Source organism: Aphelocoma coerulescens, chromosome 2 (genome assembly GCF_041296385.1).
Source record: "Aphelocoma coerulescens isolate FSJ_1873_10779 chromosome 2, UR_Acoe_1.0, whole genome shotgun sequence".
NCBI classification, from domain to species: domain Eukaryota; kingdom Metazoa; phylum Chordata; class Aves; order Passeriformes; family Corvidae; genus Aphelocoma; species Aphelocoma coerulescens.
The window spans coordinates 79,010,508-79,033,390 of NC_091015.1; the positions used below are offsets into that span (position 1 = coordinate 79,010,508).

The 22,883-nt window shown below is 36.8% G+C and overlaps 1 protein-coding gene across 9 annotated transcripts in view; it reads right to left on the minus strand.

Moving 5' to 3' along the window:
• FARS2 (phenylalanyl-tRNA synthetase 2, mitochondrial) overlaps positions 1 to 22,883 on the minus strand; it is a 237,803-nt gene that overhangs the window by 211,959 nt on the left and 2,961 nt on the right. For 6 of the 9 annotated variants that reach the window (XM_069008176.1, XM_069008181.1, XM_069008180.1 and 3 more), the window contains one exon: positions 19,190 to 19,267. The exons of 2 other annotated variants lie outside the window; for them this stretch is intronic. The gene's annotated coding sequence lies outside the window, so the exon portion shown is untranslated. Of the gene's footprint in view, positions 1 to 19,189; positions 19,268 to 19,814; positions 19,881 to 22,883 lie in introns of all 9 variants that reach the window. One more of the 9 variants, XM_069008175.1, reaches the window with a different exon arrangement.

Consider the following 22,883-nt stretch of genomic DNA (forward strand, 5'->3'; position numbering starts at 1 on the left):
CGTGATGGTATCTGAGCTCATAGTGAGACAGAGCACTGACCTATGGGTCAGAAGCTTCACGTAGCTGCCCTTGTTTAACTGACAGTAGGATTGAGTCCAGAGGCTTAAAAAAGCATAAAGCAGAAGACCAGCAGTAAAGGGGAACACTATACCTAAATAAAGATAGGCAACATCAGTGAGGGAAATCTACAACTGACAATCTCTCTCTTTCAAATTTTCCTCAATTTGACGGGCTCCTTTGCCTCAAATAAGGCACAGGAGTAAATTTCATCACAAAACCTGTTAAAAATGTACACTCACAAAGCATTTGGGTCAACACCTCCACTTTGACCATATTGTTTCATTACTGTCTTAAAACACTTTATTTCTACATTGTTAAATAAACAAATGTAGGAATGCCTCAGTGTAATTAGCTACATATGTCAGCTTGATTCGGGGAAATAATTCATTATATACATCTTGCTTTAGATAACAGCCCATTTGTACTGTGATTTAAAGTGGAAGGGATATACCTGTTACCAGTGATTACTTTGGGTTCTACACTTTAGATCTTCTTCCAAAAGATGGCCTTTTTATACCCACTAGGCAGGTTTCTCTAAAGTTGGAATAGAGAATGAATTGCAAGAAATGAAGTGGGAAGAAAGACACAAAGTCCTCAGTTGTCACATTCAGTTAGAGGTTTTTTGCATTAAAACGGAATTGTTCATTACCAAGACATTCTGTCACTCGAGTGTGTCTCAGTTCAGAGGTTAGTGGAGAGCCACAGAAAGTGGCTCCAAACCTTTCCATACCATACTTCAAAATTGTGGTGGGTGAATTACACTGAAATAAGAACAATATGGACTCCAGTGATGAAAACATATATAAGTTCTCCCACAAGCAGATCTGGCTGACACAAGTGGAATACACGTCTCTGATCACTGGTCCAGATCATCAGTGCTAAAATCCAGATACCTAGGATGATTCCCTTGTGTATAGAAAATCTTCCTGAAAACATCAAGATCATTTTTTTGAACTGACATTTAAAGTGGGGAGGGGAATCACTGTGGTCAAACTAAATTCAACTATGTTGACATGGTTCTCCATCCCAAATGACAAACTACTGCTATCATCACTTCAGTCTGTTTACTGTAGTTTAAAGCTCAGTATTACAGAAATGCAAAGTCATCAACCAGAATAATCATGTAGAGAAAAAGAACAGTTACCAACAGTTCAAAGCCATGGACAAAATAGGCAATTTCCAAGAGGCAAACTGGGATGCAGAAAAGTTGCAAGAACCCAGTAAAACCTGTCAAAATGTAATATTATGTAAATATCTATATATTTCACTCTTGATTATCCAGTAGCTTTATTCCTGAGGATCACATCTGTTCTCAGGGACCTCAAATCACTCTGATTGAACAGATAACTATAATCTATTACTAGAATAAATCCCAGAATAGATATTACACTATCACTCAGAAAAAAATAAACTATAAAACTTCCCACCACCACCACCAACAACAAAAAAACTAATACTTAGAACTTCGCTCTTTAGCTCCTCAAATCTATCATCTGTCATTTATCTCTGTTCTTTCTATATCAGTGACAACATCTGTTTTTTAAAACAGGAGACCAAGAATGGATGTAAGGATAGGTAACGAAAAAATAATGCAGTAACCATAATGAGGATAATGGGGTGTTCAAGCATTTCTTTAACTAAATGGCTGATGAAAAGAGAAACTCTTTCAACAGCTACTTATAGCAAACTACATTAAAACTAATAGGAGGAGGAAGAGAAAGAGTAGGGGCAAGTTGAGAAAGATCTGGTAGTGTTCAGTATAAAATTCAATATTCAATGTAAAATTCACCTGAGAGCAAGAGCTGCAAAAGAATGTGCTTACAGTACAATGCCTGGAGGGGAAAAGAGAATGGCATCCCACATGTCTGCAAGGAAGAACATTTATATTGTTTTCTAGTAAAAATATTCAAAAAAGCAGAATTGGAACTGAAACTCAAACTATATACTATATAACATATAGTATATATGCTGCTATATCAGCGCACTTTAACTTCAAGAAGCAACATAACACAACAATTTAATAACTAGCATGTAACAAATAAGTAATTCTGAGTTCAAGATGATCAGATTTCTCAGCTTTTCCTGTATCTGTGGCCACACACATTATGCAATTAAACATTTAAAGTTCAGGTGTATGTTCATCTGTATTCACCTTTCTTCCAGTATTGCCTGTATCAATCTTAATTACATATTAGAGAACAAAATTCGTGACCAAAACCAGAAACCTGGTAACAGAGTCCAATAGCATAGTACTGGCTCTCCAAAGGGATGGGGAAGCTGAGTTCTCTTGGAAGCAAGGATGAGGTCGCAAGGAAGATGGAAAGAAGAGTAGGAAGGCACAGGGAAACCAAGCTGTGCAACTGTGACCTGGCCCTTCAGCCACAGATGTTTCACATGGTATCAAGTACAGGCTTTTGTTGATCCATTCTCAAATCCAACAAGGTGATACATTTTAAATGCATGCTGATGATAGGTGTGGGTCAGTCCCATGCAGTTAGGTCTAAACACAGTCTAGACAACCTTGCATACTCACAATAAAACGTTTTCTATTTTAGAAGCACGTTGCCTATCTTGCCTCTTCAGAAAGGAAATAAATTCTTAATTAAACTTGTTAAAATGTAGTTTAATATAGATAAAGTTTTTGTTTTAATCACTTTGAATCATAGAGTCTGCTGAGTTGGAAGGGATCCATGAGGACCATCAAGTCCAACTCCTGTGTGCCAAATTTATGTTCTGCTCTCTCATGATAACAAATACAACAGAGGATGGATTCTCAATAGTTCTTCATTCTTTTAGTATTTCAACAGAAAAAAGTAAGAGAACCCCTATATTAACCATCAAAGTGGTAAAACAGTCCACTAATAACTCAGTGTTGCACGGATTACTTCATAAGGACAGGCTGGGGAAAATAAAACTTGCAAGCTGGCTACAGGGAAGATGACAAAAAAGATATCCGTGAGTCCAACACTCAGCAAGCACGCAAAGACTTTGCATCAGCCCCTATTGGAGATCCCTCAGTGACTTTAGAACAGAGAACAATCAAAAGAACAGAAACAAAAAAATCCAGCAGATGGCTCTAAATGAGGAGAACAGAGACAGGTGACTAACTATCCTGAGAGAAATAAAAATAAAATGGGAGCAGTGCCACAGTGTTATCATTTTTGTAGAGCCACCTGGAGAGGTAGCAGGCTTATCAATGAATGCCAAAAATGAATAGTACCCATCTGCTCACCCTAATAAATAACCTTTACTAGAAAAAATACAAAAGAATATCATTCCCTCAGCACTACTCACATGTTTTCAGCAGAACTGTTTGTTTAAAATATTTATTTGGGTCTTACATGGCTTAACAACTATTTACTGAGAACACAATAATGCTTTAAGATGACCCTTGGAAGCATGGGGCAAGTCAGTAGCTGTAAGAATTCATGAAAACAGAATGCTCCAATAATCTCCTTTCAAATAAGCAAAAGCTCTGCAATTACCACTGCTTTGAAAATGTCTTTAGAAAGATATCTCTCACCAACTGAATGGACTGATAGCAAAACGCTAAATGAGAGGGCACTTCAAAGTCTGGAAAGTCAGTACTCCTCTGAAGGTAACTGCAGCAGAAAGTATCTCCATTCAAAAAGAACTTCAAGAACCATGGTACAAGATCAGTTCACCTCCTCTGCTGGCCTCCCCAAATGGCAAAGAGTAACCATTTTGCTGATTCTAAGTGTAGATTGAGAAAGGAGATCAGACATGGCTGCAGGTAAAATGAGGAATGCTCAGGTCTCCTGATGTACTGTTACAAAAAGAAATGGCATCGAAGAGAAGACAGATGGGTTTGCTTTCATGAGTTTGAAATCAAAATGTCTCTTCTTTAGTATAACCTTTATCAACTCCAACCACTGCTTATGTAATGAAGGCGTAGGAGTATGAAACAAATTTGAACTTGCTAAAACTGAGACACTTCCAAGCTGGACTTTTGATTCAGTGGTGTATTTATTTTTCATAGATGACATACACAGCTGGAAAATACCCATGTCTGTTTAATATCTTCAATTCTACCAACTCAATATAAGCAACTCTGTTGGAGAGGACGAAAGTTTGGTAAGAAAGTTTCACAGATATGTAGGCTTGGCAGAAAGATCTCTGAATGTAGAAACTGAGGATGAGATAGAAATGAAAGCAAGTTTTGATATAGAGTAAAATGTTTTGCTCACATAAAACTGTCTGGATTCACACAAGATTATCCAGAACAGTACAGGCCACTATATACAGCCCGTATAAAGCTACCACCATCTCTGCAAATGTTTTGCATAAATGTTTTGGCATTAAATTTTGGCTTTTATATGGAAAAAATATGACAGAATTAAAAGATGTATGTACAAACACATATGAAGGGAAAGGAGAATGCAACAGAAAGCACTTCTGAGGTGACAGAAATCACAAAATGTGAGCAAACATGTACCACACAGTCCAGAGTTCTGTAAATGTCTGTACACATGGGGTCAGAGTTTCTTCATAGTTCATACAACAGAGTTTTAAAAACTTTCAAACAGCACTTCACCAAAATGAAGCCAGCAGATACTGCACTGGTTCCTACAGACTCAAGTGCCTTTACCAAGTAGTAAAGCCATGCACATTACTTCCACTGCTTTGTACTCCCTGAACATGTAATCCCTTAACATACAGTTAAGTAATTAAAACCCCACCAACATGATTTTTTTCACCTGTGAACTGGGCCATGCTTTTTCAAATAATAAGAGCAGGAGTTCTCAGATACAAAACCAAACAGAAGGCTCAGTTTAAATCCAAACGAACAAAGCCTTCCACCAAAGAAAATAAACTTTCAAGGTCAAGTCACAGGATTTTAACTGTAGCATTTTCCACATGACATTCCCCTTCTAGTCCAACAAAAACAGCTGCTTTGGGTTTTTTAAATAAGTATTTTTATGAAACACTTGAAGCAAAGCCTGAATCACTGAAAATTTGAATGCAAAATGGACATCCTTAAGTTTTAATTTCTGTTATAAAAATTAGCCAGGATAAAATTTAAAGCTTATATAATGTTAATCATTCAATGTTAGTAGCAAAATATTCCTTCTATTCCCTCCTTTTGCTGACTGCATCTTATTTTTAAAACACCTGTGTTTCAATACGAGTAAGGTACATTGCAATGGCAGACAGATTTTACCCATGCTACAGGAATGAACAGAGGCAGCTGGTGCCACAGCCTTCTCCTGATATCTCTGAGAATAGTAAAAAAAATTCTTTAAAGCTACAACATATATTCTCATTTTATCAAGCATTAAACTCATTATAAGAAAAAAGCATGCCTGTAATGATCTACAGTTACACAGCCCACTGACACCATTCCATATCCTCTTTATAATGGTCTTCTGGGGACCTCCCAGAGCATAGCATCCTGCTTCTAGCATGCATAACACTGAAATACATTTTAGAAGAAATTGTAATCACCTAACCAGATATATTCCTAAACTTTAATCTTTGAAAACCTTTCACTTTGCTAAAAGCTTGCATTAAAAAAGAACCAAAACAGCAAAACCCCACTAAGTTTAGTAATTTTCTTTAAAAATCGGCTAGTTAGTAAGGATTACCCTACCCAGACTTGAAAGTATTTCAGGATTGTAGAATTTAGGCTCAAAAATCTCCCTAGGAACAAACATTTCTATTTGTCTCAGTGGAATCAGGTTCAGCTTTTGATCTTTTATGATTCCTCTTCGACATGAAATTTTATTACACATAGGACCTTAAATTGTTCCAGCTTTCTTTAACAGATCTTTTTTCTTGAATGCATGCAGAATTATTTGGTATCTGCTCATTACATTGCAAAAGCAGAGTTTTTCTTTCCTTGCCTCTCCACCCAGGTTACCAGACTGAGTAATGGTCACCGAAAATAAAACTTGCTAACTTGCCCACCCATAAAAATGACACTTCTGGAAATCATAACTTATAGAAGTACAAGCAGCAGACAGATCCATTCTAATTTAAATATCTGAATCAGAGCCTGAAGGCCCAGTCATTAGAAAATGGTCTTACTTTCATATAAACAGAGCTATCAATGGGTAATCAACAACACAATAAGTATAAAATCTCAGTTTTGTTGTGTACCACTGAATCTTTTTAATAAACTCATTCTGGCTTCTTTCTACTGACAAACACAGGTATTTGCGGAAAAATGGCTTTAAAAATATGATGTCTACCTGCTTAAAAAGATTCCTTCCTACGGAAGTGGACCTACGAAGTAGAATTATTTTAGCCACACTGGACGAACAAATTAAATGCATGAAATCTTTGCCAACGCTGGCACCAGGTTACTTCAGCTCCCACATTAGGTCAGGAACGTCAGAGCTTTTCTAGGACAACAGTCCTAACTCTGGCAAAGTCCAACCAGTCTGCTATCAGACAGGTGAAACAGACTTTGTTCTTTGTCATATTATACCAGAAACCAACTTGTGTCTGCTGAATCAAGAGGGTTTGGTTTTGCTTTTAAGCTGTGTATCTACTCTAAGTGTGTGAATCTAATTATTTGGCCTTACTGTAGTATGCTAGGGGGAGTTTTGCTTAAATAATTCTGCTGGTTTTCCTGGCTGTCTTGGAAGATTAAGAAACTTCTGTGAGCAATGCAAACAAATGCACAAAACAAACCAGATGCTCTCTCTTGGTGCACAGTAGATGAGAGTTTTCAGCTACCTAGACATCCTTAATTATTTACAGCAAAAAAGTCATCTGGGTGAAGTTGTTTGTTGTAGTAAAGGTTGTGCATTCCTCTGTTGAGGTAATCTCATCTTGGAGCAATCAGCATTTCATTGACAAAATAAATAGAGTGTTTTTTTCTTGCAACTAGTAAAAAGAAAGTGAAATCATAAAGAGAACCCAACAACACCTTTTTCTGTAGCACCTAGAGAAGGCAATAAAAGGAGGTTTTCAGGTTTTTCATGCCACTTGTAAGATATTCTGTTACTACTAAGCAATGGCAGAGAGCCCTCTTGTTGCAAGAAGCAGCAGACCCTTGGTCAGCTGAGACCCTTTAGCCCTGAATCTTTAAGAATCAGCTTTTGAAAAGTACTTATGTTTATTTATTACCTTACATAAGAAGGGATTATGATGACTGTAAGACACAATTTGCGTTACACAGCAGTCATCAGTGCCTGCTGCACATTCATCACCCAGGCTATGGTATATTTGTATCTAGAAATTTATTTTGGGATCAACAGAGAACTCTCAAGAATTACCACAAACAGCTTTCTACAGAAATGCTGCTTCACATCTCCCTCTGTTTATGCTCTATCTTGCTATGAGAGTAAAAGCTTAGTTCCAAATGCAAATCACAGATTATAAATATCAGAAGGTGCTAGATGTGTCATCAGAAGGGAACCCCTAATAGCAACCATCAGTAGGAAGTATAACCACAGTTCGCTAAGAATTTTGTATTCACATCTGGTGATGACATCTTTATATAGTATCATCAGTGATGCTCTGAACGGGTACAGTTTGATGGGTGCCTATCTTTGGTTCTAGTGATACTACATTTTAAGAGTGATGTATAGTAAGATATGATTTCACAATGTAAATACATTACCTATATATGCTCTGCCTCAAAAAATTCTACTAGCTTTTTATTTTATTTTTTATACAGCACCTCATATTTCAAGGAATGGAAACCAATTCAATTTGAAATCACTAACATTCTTTTTAAAATCAAAGTACTTTTAATACTTTCAGGAACAGTGCAAGGTCAGGTAAGTCCAGATTCTGGCTTGACCATGCACACCTGAGGCATGAACTCCAAAATGCAGATGATTTGGCTGCAGTGGTGAGGCCATGTGTTGGTGTGTTTTTTGCATATGTGCACATGGAGAATGTGGACTGCAAAATACATCCTCCTCTGTTAAACCACTTCAACCACTTCAAGAGGATTTTTCCATGTACTATAACGCTCAAGCAATCAAATTTGCATCAAATGGCTCACTCTACTAATTGTTGAAGTATAGATTGGAATATTCTCACAGCTCAAAAAAACTTTGATGGATACAGAAAATATAGTGAGAGCTGCATTTCTCCACCATATTTTGGAATTGCAGTAATTTCCCCTGGAATGGGAAAGCAGATACCCAATTCTCAAACTGGGTAATTAACTACTGCTTACCCCTCACTAGTGACAGGCACCACAAAGGAGCAGCTTTCCCGGTACTAATGGAAGATTGGAGAAATGAAGTTTTAAACACCCTTGCAAAATTGCAGGGCTGAACAAATGAACATTACAAAGAAAAGAGTTTGTGCTGAACTTTGCTTTCAAGATGCATAAGCCCTCTCTTTTGGTTCAGAAATTCCAACTTAGTCATCTCAGAAAGAAGTATGAGCTCCAGGATAGTATGATCCTGATACAAAGAACTCAATGGCCTAACAACTAGAATTCTCCTCCCCATCAAAGACACTCACAACGTGCACAACCTTACTTAAAATCTCAATTACAAGTCCTGCAGAGAATTAACGCATCAGTTGTGGTGAAGGTCTATCTCCCATTTTCTAACTTCTCATGGCAAATACCATGTACTGAGGAGCAAAACTGCCCATAACAAAAGCAAAGTCTAATGATAGTAAGAGATGGGTGGTCCCAGAGCTAAGCTTAGGGATGACTTTTAAAGATAATCCCCAGATCAGTCTCCTTTAGAAATGAATGCAATCCTCACAGAACTACAGGATCATAGAATAATTTCGGTTCAAAGAGACCACTGAAGGTGGCCTAGTTCAACACCCTGTCCAAAGCAGGTCACTGCTTTAGGTCAGGGATTTGCCTAGTTGGGTTTTTAAAGTCTCCAGCAAGAGTTCCCACAACTTCTCTGGGCAACCTAATTATGGCTCATTTGGATTTAGTGCTCTCCCCACCATGAGTTCTTCATACAGAGAGACCCACACAAAACAAGTACTTGCTAACACACAAAAGCAAACCTAGAGTTGGCCTAACTGATGTTTTCAAAAAGGGAAAATGGGCAGATACTATATGTGCAAAATTTGGGAAAGATTAAAGGTTCACAAATCACGCAAAAAGAAATCTCACACTTACACATCCACTTCTTAGGTCTTAGAAATTGCATTTACTGTTTACTTCTATCTACGTTGTCTATGCCTGATCTGTAGTACATTATGTATTATAAATGTCCTACCATTTTTTTTCTTTTTGCATCTGGCTACCAACATGACAAAAGTTAAATACTAACTGATTTCTCAAACTCTTTTTTAAAATTATTTTTCACAGCTATATATTTATATTCCAAACCTCTAGAATGTATGTAATTCAGAATTTAGTTGTGGAAAGGGGGGTGTCACACCACAAAATTGGGAGTTCTCATTTTAAAATAATTCATTTCAGATGTCATATATCACAAATGGAGATGTTAATTAATGCAGAAAAATTGATGGGTTTATGATGAGCTATTGTGTATACTTTTTCAGATGATGGCAACACGCTGACAGCTTTAAAAAAGTAGATGTGTTACTGTAAGGTTTATTGTCTAAGCAGCCTCCTTCCTCTGCAGCAATCTAACAGTTTACATTTACAGTTGATTATAACTTCTATTACGTTCCAATATTTCCTAATCATCTCAGAGACTCAGAGATGTGAAATACAGCATCTCAGAGATGTGAAATACAGCATCATTTGTCTCAAGCTCTCTCCTGTAGAGACACTATTCTTCAGCGCTTCCTCTTAAAGCATCCATTCTCAGTTCTCTTAAAATATTTCAGATAGCACAATTCTATTTTCCTCTTCAGTAAGATGTGTCAGCCAACAGAACATAATTCATCCTCAGGTTTACAGTAAGCTTTCCTTTGCAAGTAGCAGAACCAGCAAAAGTTTATTTCCTCTGTGTTTGGAGGCAAAGTTAGTTTGCAGATTCAGTGGTAAGGGACAAATTCATCCCACTACCTCTACTTTGTCTGAGGAATTTATAGGGTTTCTCTCCTTCATTAAGCCCTTTATTCTCATACACCACCTGTACCTTGCTGTCTCTGGTGACCCAGACAGTCTGTGTGAAATTTAACTGAAGTGGAAAAAAGAGGGCTTACAGCAGAGGCACAAGTACCATCTTGCAGACAATTTCCTTAGGCCTTTATGCTTAAAACCTGGAATTTTTAAGAAAAGTATTAAATTCAACCTAACAGTGTCTTCAAAAAGTGATGCAAAACATAGCACCCAGCAACAGCCTAAGTGGAAGTAGCACTCTGGTTTTCAGAAATGATACAACTTCAGTCTATTCTCACCGATAAAGGTCACTGCTAAAGCAATCTGCCACTCTGGGGGCAGATTACACTTACGTACATCCACTTCACTTCTTTCGTATCATTTGTCCAGGATACTCCCTGCTTTGACTGGGCTGCAACACATTTAAGTGTGAACAGATTGATTAACAACCAGAAATCTGAAACAAGCTGCTGCTGCATTTCACTGTAGATGAGCAGGGATTGCTGGAGATACTTTGTAGAATCAAACTATACGTGCAGAGAGGGCTGTGCAACACAAACTGCACATTTCAATACGGGTGATCCTGGGCAGAAGACAGAGAGTCATTGCTTTTTAAGGGTCTGCTTTTTCAAAAGTATTGGGAGGTATGACAGCAATGACGATGGTGTTTTTGAAACAGTAGAAACACACAAAAAACAACACACACAGAAAAACACACTGGAACAATATGCTATTTCAGAGCCAGAGAAGTTGATGAACTGACATATTCAAGCACAAGAAACCTAATCCAAATTCCTAATCAGTAGAGGTCAGACAACCTCTTTTTAATTATATTCTAGAATTTTTTAAATTATATCCTAGAAATTCATGTGGCAGTCATCAAACAGAAGGTTTGTGACACAGTAAGAAAAGTTTTCCCAACTTGTACAATAATACCTTGATTTTTTAACAATGCTGTCTCAACATATACAACAAGCAAAACAGGATGTCTTGCTTCACAATACATTAGGTAATATATTAAACAATACTTTTCTTCTTTTAATTCTGTTTGACACCAAAAAAGTAGACTGCGCATATATTTTCATTCACCTGTTTCTCAGATTTGTACCTTAAAAATATTGTTCTCCTTCTAAAAGGAATTACTCATTTTTAGAGAAACAAAGGCAAGTGAGAAAAATCATTTGCTTACCAACATCCCTTCTCAATTGCAAATGCAGCAGTAGCATTATAAGCTCATTAATCAGCAGCTAGAAACATATAAAACAAATAAATACTTGGATCACCTACTTAATTCCTTTTCTGTTCTCTGGATCACTCCCTCAAGGATACAAATAATTCTGTAATACACTCCAAAATCATTGCAGGTGATACACAATAACACATCACCATGGCCTAAGCATCGGTCATGCTTATTTGAAAAGGTAATGTCTGCCTCAGAAGGTGCCTATGTTCTGTGTTATGTTGCAGTTGCTACAAAATGTTTTCCTGTAAAGCAGTAGAGAAAATACCACCTAAAATCTCAGCATCTTGTTGGTATAGCATTTAATGTTGCTTCAGTAACTCTTAAATGCCCTTGAGAAAACAAATCAAGGCTCCTCTTAATATCTTTTGACACAGACCTAATTTTTTCAGGTTAGGTCTCATTGACAGGTATGTAACTGATACCTTAGAGAAATCTTATTTATTGCTCTAAAAACTGGGAGCAAACTACCAAAAGTATAAGCAAACCCAAGTGACAGATTTATGGCTAGTTACACAGCTGATAAACTGAGAAAGTGTGGTGGTAGGCTCATAAGCCTTTCTCCCTTGATTTTTATACCTACTATTCCTATTTATGCTACTAACACACAAGAAGCTTTCATGAACTTTTAGATGTAAATCATTCAGACTCACAACAGGGTCTGCCAAAGCAAACAGGACACATCTACATGGAATCTCCATGTCCAGTGTCAACACCCACAGCCGACTCCCACCACCCTTCCTTGCCCCAAGCAGTACCTTATCTTCACCAACTGCCCCAGATAAGGCACTGGGGCAGCTCACCTAATAACAAATAATAGAGGAACAAATAAGGTGATAGAAATCTGGTTCAGGGTAAAAATATCTCAAATGCTTCAGATGAGAAATTCAGCCATTCTGAATTATGACTGTCCAGCAGCTATGCCTACAAACTTGCCCTTAGCAGAGGAGTTTTCTGTGGTTGCTTCTCAAACTTGCATAAATGTAAAGGTATCCCAACATGAAGCTGCACTGCTTTACATAATTTAAAATAAAATAAAAGACAGCATTAATAGAGATACCTTCAATGTGATCCATGATAAAAACATACTCTATTGGATAATTAAATGTACGATATTAGAGAACCTCCTTATTGCTCTGAGGCAAAGAGAACCTATCAAAAATTTGCATTTTTAACCTTTAATGTTAAATATAACATGGAGAGGTTAATGTATTTTAAAATTAGACATACAATAAAGTTACAATTTGCTCCCTTTTCTACCATAAAAATATTTTTAATGACATAGAAACAGATCTGTTTTATGTGTAATGAAAGATGATCAGATTCAATCTTATCATTAGCAAGAAAGAAAAAGAGGTTTACCATAAAATGTCTCTTTAAAATGGAGGTCCACATCTAGGAAAGCCCATTCTGCACTTGCCATATCATAGACACACAAATAAATATATTGGTTTATGTAATTACTATCTCAGTAGGTAAGGAACTAGAAAAGCCAACATCCCAGAATTTCCTGAGCTTACTACTAATTAAATCATATGCATACCGGTTCAATCCAAGGATGATCAAAGTTAATGAAAAAAATTTCAATTTAATTCAATGAACTGTGGATCAGTCCCAGACATCTAGCTGCTACTCCATCCTCTTTCTTCTTTATCAAAAAGCACTCCAACAGTGTGAAAGTGAAGAGGGCTCCATATGAGTCTACAGATTTTGTGATTTTCTATTTCCCCTCAGATCTGAATTTTAAATTAATTATTTGACAGTTGACTACACTGCATAAAATTAAGTAATCTTTTCCATGAAGGTGTATTAGAGGCTACTCAGGTTAGGAAAGAAAACTGACTACTAATATTACTGTTATATCGATAGCTTTAAAAGATTTCAACTATTTCTTTCATACACAGGTTTACCCTCATTATAAGTTGATTTATGTGTCCCACTATTCACCCCTGCAACAATATATTGCCATATCAGAGCGTGTAAAATGTCAGTCCAATGTACTAGAAATAGGGCACTAAATTTATAGGGCTTTCTAAGATTAACAGAAAGACAAATTAATGTCATCTAAAGCCAAAAAAAAAAAAAAAGAATCAGTGCTCAGATTAAAAATCTATTTCTAGTCACATTTCAAATGCAATGTCACAACTGCCAAACAACTTCAGTAAACTGGACATTACATTTATGAAACCTATCTGAATAGCCTTTGCTTCAATTCTGATTAACAATGTTTTTTCACATTCTCTTTTTCACTAAATGTTTGTATTAAAAATGATAATTTAATTTTACCATCTCAAAACTCATCTCCCAGTGCTGTCCAGGTGCTTTGTATCCATGGTTTCAGCAAATGTCCTTTCATATCAGCCTAGAGGCTCTCATTCCTTTAAAACAGAGCTGGGAAGGAGCTGGTCTAAAATCCTTATTTAGGAATTCAATATATGCATCACTTTTAATAGCCACTGCATAATGTCTAAATGCAATGAGTATCACATAGGAAATTAAATAATAAAGAAAAAACCTCTCCTGTTCAAGAATCAAGCCAGTTAAATGAAAACTGAAGTTGTCAGCTTTCAACAGGAAGAATAGTGTCTATGCCTGAAACTTCCCGTTCCATCTATACAGGGACACAAGCTTAAATGAAAAATGGTGTTTTGGCATAGTTTCACTAACATTTATGCATGCAGTGCTGCCTAGTTGGCCACCTTACCTCTTTCCTATTCTAAGACAGATTTAGAGCATTTCTTCTTGGAAAAGGCTTTTTTTTTTAATCATCACCTCCTTCTACTTCATGTTGGAGAAACACACTAAAACCAATGGAAAGGGAATGGTCCTACAACTTTTATTACCACACCTCAGGTCTCCTTTGCTCTACCTACTCAGAAGCCCTGGACAACTGTGCTGTGCCACTGGGAACCTAATCACCAGGGAGTCAGAGCTGCAGGATTTTATTCCCATGCAATGCAAAATCATGTCTCATGGAGACCTAAAATCCTGAACTGGAATGTGAAATGATCTCCCAGTATGCTTGACCCTTCTCTCTCAACCCCTCTGCAAGATGAAAGAGATGTAAAGAGAGAGATGTCAGAAAAGGATGACTGAAATCCCTACCCTCTTTCTTCTGTTTTGCTTTGCCAGAGAAGTTTTCTGCAGAGCCACTTTTAGGCATCCAATTAAAAACAATGTTAGCAGGGCTTTTTTACTGGGTCCAGACATGTAAAAAATGGTTCTTAAACTCAGCCCTTGTCTGAGTACAGCATAGTTGCAAAATAACAGAGTTAGAGTTTAAGGTACAGTGAGTAAAAATGGAATCCTATAAATTTACCCATGTGCTAATAACTGCTCTTGAGAGAAAAAGAGACACTTTCTTATACTTTAAAACACTGCTAGCAGCTCATTCTTCTTAATAAGAGCCCACTACCTTTGAAATGTTAAATGGGACCTACTAAGAAGTAAATTCTGTTTGCTGTAACACTTCTTCTTAGATAATGTGAAAACCTTTACTGTTTTTGTACAATTCCCTATCACTGAAGCTCTTTTCTGTTGAGTGAGTGAAACAGAAATCAACAACCAGATTTTTTTTATTCTCCCATTTATGTGCTAGTGACTTAGGCTGTTGTGTTTCCTTACTGTTACCATGGTCTAGAAGCAGAAGACACCTTCATCTCTCAACAACTATCACCCAGTCTTAAGCCAGAATTGCAAATATATACTATGTCACAGCAAACAAAATTTGTTTAGAAACTCTGTATCATTATTTACATTTGATCCCAAATCACGTGTTGCAAACACAAATAAGCATGAAAAAAAAATAAAACAAAAGTATAGGGAAAAGCAGCTAGCCTACACAGAGTGCAGTACTGACTTGCATGTTGTAAAAGGAAAAAAAAACCCACCACATCAGTTTCTAAATGACACAGTTCATTCCAACCCATTTAACCTATACAAAATGCTCGACTCTCATGAACAGCAAAATTTGCAAACAATACAGACAGCTCTGCCAGCAAATCTCACACAATCATAGTATCTGTCTCAATACAGTTGGTCTCACAGCAATACAAATTTCAGAAGGTGAAACAAAAATGAAGTAAGATTGCACTGCTAAACATTTTCAGTTTGCTTTCCTGGTCTTTTTAGCAAACTTACTTACTCTATTTACATATTTATTTTTTTACTACTCTGCTGTTATTTCCTTGATTCCAGCACTAAAATTTACCATAGGTGAATGGATAATGTATTTCTTCTAAATCCCATATGACTGTCAAGCCTGTGTACTGCCTCCTCAGTCTTCCAACAAACTGCTGAGCTGCAAGATGAAGACTTATTTCACTCTTTTAAGGACAAGTGTACCCAAGAAGACATAAAAGAATTAACTGCCTAGCCAACCTCCATTAACCAGCTTAAAAATTATACTTTGCATATTCTACAGTTATGAGTGCATATGGGTTACCAAAAGACAGTAAACCTGATGTGCAAATATTCTACTTATATTATGAAACATCTTCTGTAACTACACCTAATAAATGCATTAATTATGTTTAAAGCCTAAGGGTAAAAAAAGCAGTATTTTCCTTAAAAATACTTCAACTGCAACAACTGATACTGAATTATAAACAATGCTAGTTATAAATATTCATGATAAATTTAAGCCCCCTAAATTTAAAGTTCTGCCTATTCAAAGAAATATAAGTAAAATTTTAAAATGCATTTGCTCAATCCTGTTCCAATTTCCTGATACAACTGTGCTCTGGTTTTGTTAAAAGTTTACAGCCAGGATTAATTCATATGTATTCAGGCAGACCTACCTCGTAACACTGTATTTGATTACATCTGAACACAACTGCCTTTACAGCATCTCAGAGGTGCTGACATCTCCAATAACTTGTTAAAGAAGAACTAGTTCCAAAATATTCTGTAGCAAGGAAAGCAAGGCAAGCATGACTTAAAACACAGATTTAAATTGTGTCTCCATGCAGTCCCACTATCACTAGATTAAAAAAAAAGGTTTGAAAGTATAACACTAAAAAGAACAGGACTAGTATTGCTAACTTCTTTCTTTGTCACTAATGCTAGAAAATAGGAAATACTTGAGTCCATGGCTCACAGCTCCCTAGGATAATGGGCTTCCAAGCACCTTCATGTTTTAACAACTGTAATGTTCCCAGGTAGCATCTCCTATAAGGCTTGCTAATACTGATGTACTTACTCTACACAAAGCCCAGCACGACGAACAAAATAAATTCTTTGTCCGAAAGGCTTTGAGAAAGCCGCGTATTTTAATTATGTCAGAGAACCCTTATGTGACACCAGACACATGCAAGTCACACTTCCCTGCAGAACAAGCTTCAGTGAAAGAAAACTGAAGACAGAGCTCAGAATGCACATCTCAGACTATGGCACAGAAGTATATATATACATATATATAAAAGTATATACATTTAAGACTATGCACAGAAGTGGATGGATGCTCCATCCAGTTTTTAAATAACAAAGGCAACACCCTCTCATCTTGCATTCCGAGCCAAGATATACACACTGACTAGGTGGAAGCAGATATGCAAGTCAGGGAACTAAAGAAAATAACAACATAAAAGAATCGAGTTTTTATTATTAATGAAGAATAAGATGTTATTATAGCTCAAGGTCATACATGACAAAACAATCTTCAGTTAATGCCACATCTGTTACATACTGAGAGAATCAAAATTAAAACAAAATAATTGTTTTGATTTTTTTTTCTTTAAAATCATCTGTAGAATTGCAATTTGCCACATGCTGAAAGATCGTGTTCCACACAGGCCCAGCAGGGTCTGCCACTCAGGGTCAAGACTGAGACCGCAGGGGACACTAGGGTCAAATGAGCTCCTAATATCAGGTAACAAAATAGGATTTGGTAGAGTCTGCACTATCTCTTAAATTAAGTTTATTAAAAAAAAAATCCTTTAAGTAACAACTCAGGAAGTCTGACAAAGTAACTAGAATAAACATGGTGTTCCCACATAGTTAGTTCAAGTCTATCCAGCACAGTTTCTGTTTGTAGAATAAATACTATATTAAGAATATAACTTGCCACAACAGAACAGCAATAAAATGGTAGTGTAAAAATAAGACACATTGCAAATGGAAGTGGAGGGTGGAATAAGAACCACAATCTGTGCAGGGAGGAAGAGGGACAGAAGGGAAACAGAAAAAGTTAACCTCTATCAAGGAACATCTCTCTATCTGTTTAGAACATCATTCTTTCATAAAACTTGACAAAGTTAGTGTGCCCACATAAAAAGCAAGCAGCTTTTCTAAGCTCAACAAAACTTACCTCTATTTAATTACGTTTTAAATATGTGATAATTTTATGCTTACAATACCATGTCTGTCCATTTTACAGTAAACTCTTCCCGTAGGAAGACTTGGTGTAATTCACTATGCAATTTTCACACTGAAAGTAATTAGTATAATAAAATCAAAGTCAAAACAAAAGTTGAAAAAAAGCTATGTTCCCAGTCAAAATAAGTGAGAAAGCAATTTAAAAAATTATGCTAACACTCTCAAAAGTAAGAACACTCTCAGTGAAGGTCTTGAAAATTTTCATGAAAATCAAACCAATTTAGAAATCCTACTTAAACACAAAAAAATTAAAGTATTATTAAATCTGTGTGAGGACCTGATAATTTGCTCTGTTTACCTGTTTTCTCCATTTTAGATGCAGTGCATCTACTTCACCAGGAATCATTTCCAAAAAAGGAAAAAGTTAAACAAAAATTAAAATCAACTGCATAAAAATGAATTAAAGGAAACAAAGTGTGTGTACTGCCAGGTTAAAACAAACAAGCAAACAAACAAAATAAAACAACAAAAATCCCCACAACCTGACCTTGGTCAAAACCAATACTAGGCTACAAAGCATACCTGAAAAAGCTAATCACAGAAATTGTAGAACAAGGAGATACTTAATTCAGATCTCCAGAGAGATGAACTCTCACAAATGTTCCCAGAACAGTATTTAAAAATATTTCTTCCCCCATTCCTCTTTCCGCCTTTCAGGAGAATGTAAACCCATCCCTATAGGAAAGCTGGCAGCTCCACTTCACAGGTCTGCATCCCCATCTAAATCAACACTTATTCCCAGTTGGAGGGAACACACAAACTTTATTAGGAGACACTGACCCCCATTACCTTTCACTGATGCTGCCATGGGGGTCACGTAGATAAGAGACTGGAAAGTTAATGGTTTGTAAAGTCCTAACTATTGCTTCTCCAGAGCTCCCTGAGTTCACTCTCCATTCACCAGAGCATCGCATCGCATCGCATCGCATCGCATCCCATCCTATCCTATCCTATCCTATCCTATCCTATCCTATCCTATCCTATCCTATCCTATCCTATCCTATCCCATCCCATCCCATCCCATCCCATCCCATCCTGCATCAATAATAACTGGTGTGTAAAGCATGGAGAACTTAATTCTGCCACCTCCTCACACACTGAACAGCAACTTATTGCCTAGGTAGTTAGGCAGATTTCAAAGGGATTATATTCAAGGATCTGGACATGCTCCAATATAAAGATGTTAAAATTTGTCTTTCTGAATTTCCTCTTCAGAAGATTATTATTTTCTATCTCTCCCTCTTTTTCTCTCTCTCATTATTGTTACACACCTATCTTTATGTCTCAAGTCTCATAATTTTCTTTGCATTAGGAGTAAGGAAACGCATGAAATCTATATGGAAAGCGAATTTAGATAGTTATCATACCTGTCCTTAGCAGTTGCTGAAAATGAAGAAAGATATTTTAATTATTAAATAAACTAAAATTTAATTATTAATTAAAATGGAGAGGGACTGAAAACTTATTACTGACTAAAAAGGCTGGCAGTGCTGCTGTCAAAGACTGATTCAGAAAGCTAAATTTATTTTTGATTATTTACCTGCAAGCAGAGATAATCTTTCTTCAGCTCTGCTTCTTTTGCCTGTTAGCCTTAGTCAGTGCTTTGTTCCTTCTCAGGCTGAAAGACAAATTTTGACACGGTCACCCCAGATATAAAAAACAGAAACAGAAATAAAATAAAAAGAAAATTCTATCTAGAACTGTGAAGGCAGGTAAGGAAGTACTGACAATTCAGCTGATCTTACAAATGCATCAGAAGCATGATATATATAGGAACCTGTCCCAAATGCACTATCACTCATTGTCAGAGCTCTGAGGACATAAAACCAATAGTGAGACGAGATGAAAGATCAAAAATGTCAAGGATCATGCAAAAGTAGATACCTTAAACTCTACCATTACTACAGTCCCTAATATGGCTATATTGTTTTCCTCATTTCAATAAAAGCATTGCTCCATAGTCTTCTTTCATCTCCAGAAACAATTTACTTCAGCTTCCTATTCAAACTGTTGATTTTTTTTGGATCAGAAGTCCAAGCTACTAGAACAAAAAGTCAAATATGGATACACAGCACCATATAAAATGAAAATGTGTTACAAGTGGAAAATCATATTCCCCCTCCCCTCATCTGACAGTCAGAAAACTAAACGGATTGCCTACTTACAATCCACTCAGTCCTTGACGATTTACCCATCCATTGTAAAAAACAATTTTGCTTAACTTTCTTCCACTAGAAAAAATTTAAAATATTAGTTCCTTCCACATGCCCCATTATCAGAGGTCACATCTTTCCAACACATTATAGAAGAACTTTCTACTTTTACTTTACCTTGGATAACACGTTTTCTTACATCAGATCCACACTACCTTATATCAACATAATACTTCTACACCGACTAATACGTTGATCTAGGAATTGCTTCTAACAAATAATCACACAAGAAGGATTTATAAGGAAATGGCTACTGAGGTGGAGTTTCAGGGAAGGACTTAAGCAGTGGTCCTTGAGTGGAGCTGGCCCCTAGCACCATCTGACAAGAAAGCCCATGCCCACAATGCAGGGAGCAGAAGAACTGGGATGCACGCAAGCAGCAGGATTACTTTGATTTCACATACTTGAGACATGCGATTGGGTAAGCAGAAAAAAAGCCCACAGCACACAGGTGCTAGCTGTGCACCAATCCCCGAGACTGAAACATGGAGAATCTGAGATGAAGGGCATGATCTTTACCACCACAGCATGACCGTGTGCATGCCTGTATACATACTTACATGGTTTTTGCACACTCACATACACATTTATATATGAAAGAAAAATACACTCAAGAGAATAAAGAAATTTGCTCTAGCAAAACATCTGAGGTGCAATCATGATCTTTAACTCAAAAGATTGGCAGGACCATTTGTAACCAACCTGCCAAACTGGAAATCACAAGTCAGCAAAAAATACACAGGGGTGGCTACAAAGAGATTCTTAGTTGCTCTTAAACAAAATATCAGTCCTTGTTTTACAGCTAAATTTGCTTCCTCAGCTAAAATTTTCAATACTCTTTGAAAGAGGACAGAAATAATATCAAAATAACTACATAATTTAGCCTGTCTGGCTGACAGCTACTGAGAAATAGGATGATAGTGTAAATTGCAGAGGAGGGAGAGGAGTTACACAGTGTGACTCTAAAGGGGCATAAATAAAAAAGTGGGATGAACTCAGGGAAGAGGGTGGCATAGGATGAGCATCAGAAAACATTTCTTAACAGCAATACAATATAAAGTAGAATATATTTTCCCACAGAAAGTGAAGTTATTTAAGGCTAAATTTGATAAAACACTGGAAAGTACAAAAAGAAAGCATTTCTGAATTGATGAGGTCATGGATGAGAACACTTCATTAATACTGTCCTTTATGCTTCTCATGATTTGATTTCTGAGCAAGATTTCAGTATAACAAAAAATTACACAGCAAAAATATCGTAATTTTTTGTTGGGTTCTTGTCTTCCTCAGCATTAACGTCAGAAGTGTTTAGAAGTGTCATTTGCATTTGATGCAACTATTACATGCTGAACTATTTAACCATTACTGGCAATTTTAATCCCTGTCAGATATTCTCTTGCCTATAACTGTAACACAAAATTATCCGTTTAATTCTGGACTTTTATAGCATTTTTATTTCAAGCATTTCATAGGACTTTACCAATATACGTCCACTAAGAACACCTTTCAAAAACAGAATGGTGTACAACACTGCATTTCATTGATCCAGAAGTTATCCTGCGACTCCTGAACTGTTCAGCTCCTAAACCATCAGGTAACACAATGCCCATGAAGTCCTCTGGAGTTGCACATGGCCACAGGAAATTAGAAAGTTAAAACTGTGGCCAACAAGGAAAACAAAATTCAGTGTTTCTTTTAGTTCGATGCCTGCAGCACAAGAGATCATGAACTAGCAAAGGTTTAGGAGCAGTGGTAAAACACGTATTCCCTTAAAAGACCTAGTACTACAACAGGCAGTGCACTGCTGGTTGTGGTTTGGTTTTCCTATTACTACTATTCTTACAATCTTACTTTAAACAACACACAACATTCTGCAATTCAGTTTGGAAAGAGATGGGGTAACTCACGAAAAGATGACCAAGAGAAGAGTTTTGTCACAATTTTTCCTTCCCTCTGAACTCCCAGGTAGAATTTTTTTAAATGCACAAAGAATTTAGGAGTATAGCTGAATTTGAAATATGGAAGTTTCTCCTCCTAAATAAAAATGTTCTTTTCTACAGGGCAACCAAATAAATGCAATTTTTTTAAAGTAGCAGAGTCAATCAAGGCCTCTTGTTGATACTGTGGAAATCTTATTCACCATAGGGAATGGTTAAATTATAGTTTGTTACATTTGTCACTGAAATCCCAAAATTCTTGTGATTTATAATCCTTTTAAAGGTCCTACTCTACACTGTGCAGGATATCACTGTGCACGACCCTATCAACCAAGAACTAAGAGAAGGAAAGAAAAGAGATACTACACCACTGCAGCACAGAAAAATTAGCATGTTTTCATAAACTGAAAAACAATTATTAAAAGAGATTATGATATTACTATAATCAATTATCCTTCTGACCCCCAAAGAAAAATAATGAAAACCAACAGCAGCATGCCAGGAAATAGCACGTGCTCTCTGGAAGTGTTCAGTGTCATGTCATAAAGCTGAAATAGTGCACCACAAGGAACAATTCGGCATCAGACGACAAGACAAAGAATATGTTCTAGAGAATAGAACAGCTGTTTCTTTCACACCAGTCCACAGCCTCTGCAGGTATTTCATCCAAATTCCTTCCCCCCTTGTCTTTTAGCAACTACATACTTAAACATTCCCAGTACTGATACTATTATATCCTTTTCAAAGTGCTTATTTATCCCAAGAGATGCAGAAAGGCAAGACATATGCCACCTTTGTTCCCAGACCAAAGGCCGAAAGCAAAAACTTCTATACAAATGAACGCCCACCAACCCTAAATTCAGGTTTTCCCCTCAGGAATGAGGAGGTAGCTAATGAAGTGGTTATTACTGCTTCCCCATACACAGGCTCCAGTGTCACAGGACACACAGTGGTCATTTGGGCTGTGTCCATCCTTTCAGTTCCCTGCAGGCTTGCAGTGACGCACATTAACAAAGGCCAGCAGAAACACGTGTATCCCAGTCACAGCAATGTCCACTCCCTGCAGAATGACACGACTTCTGGG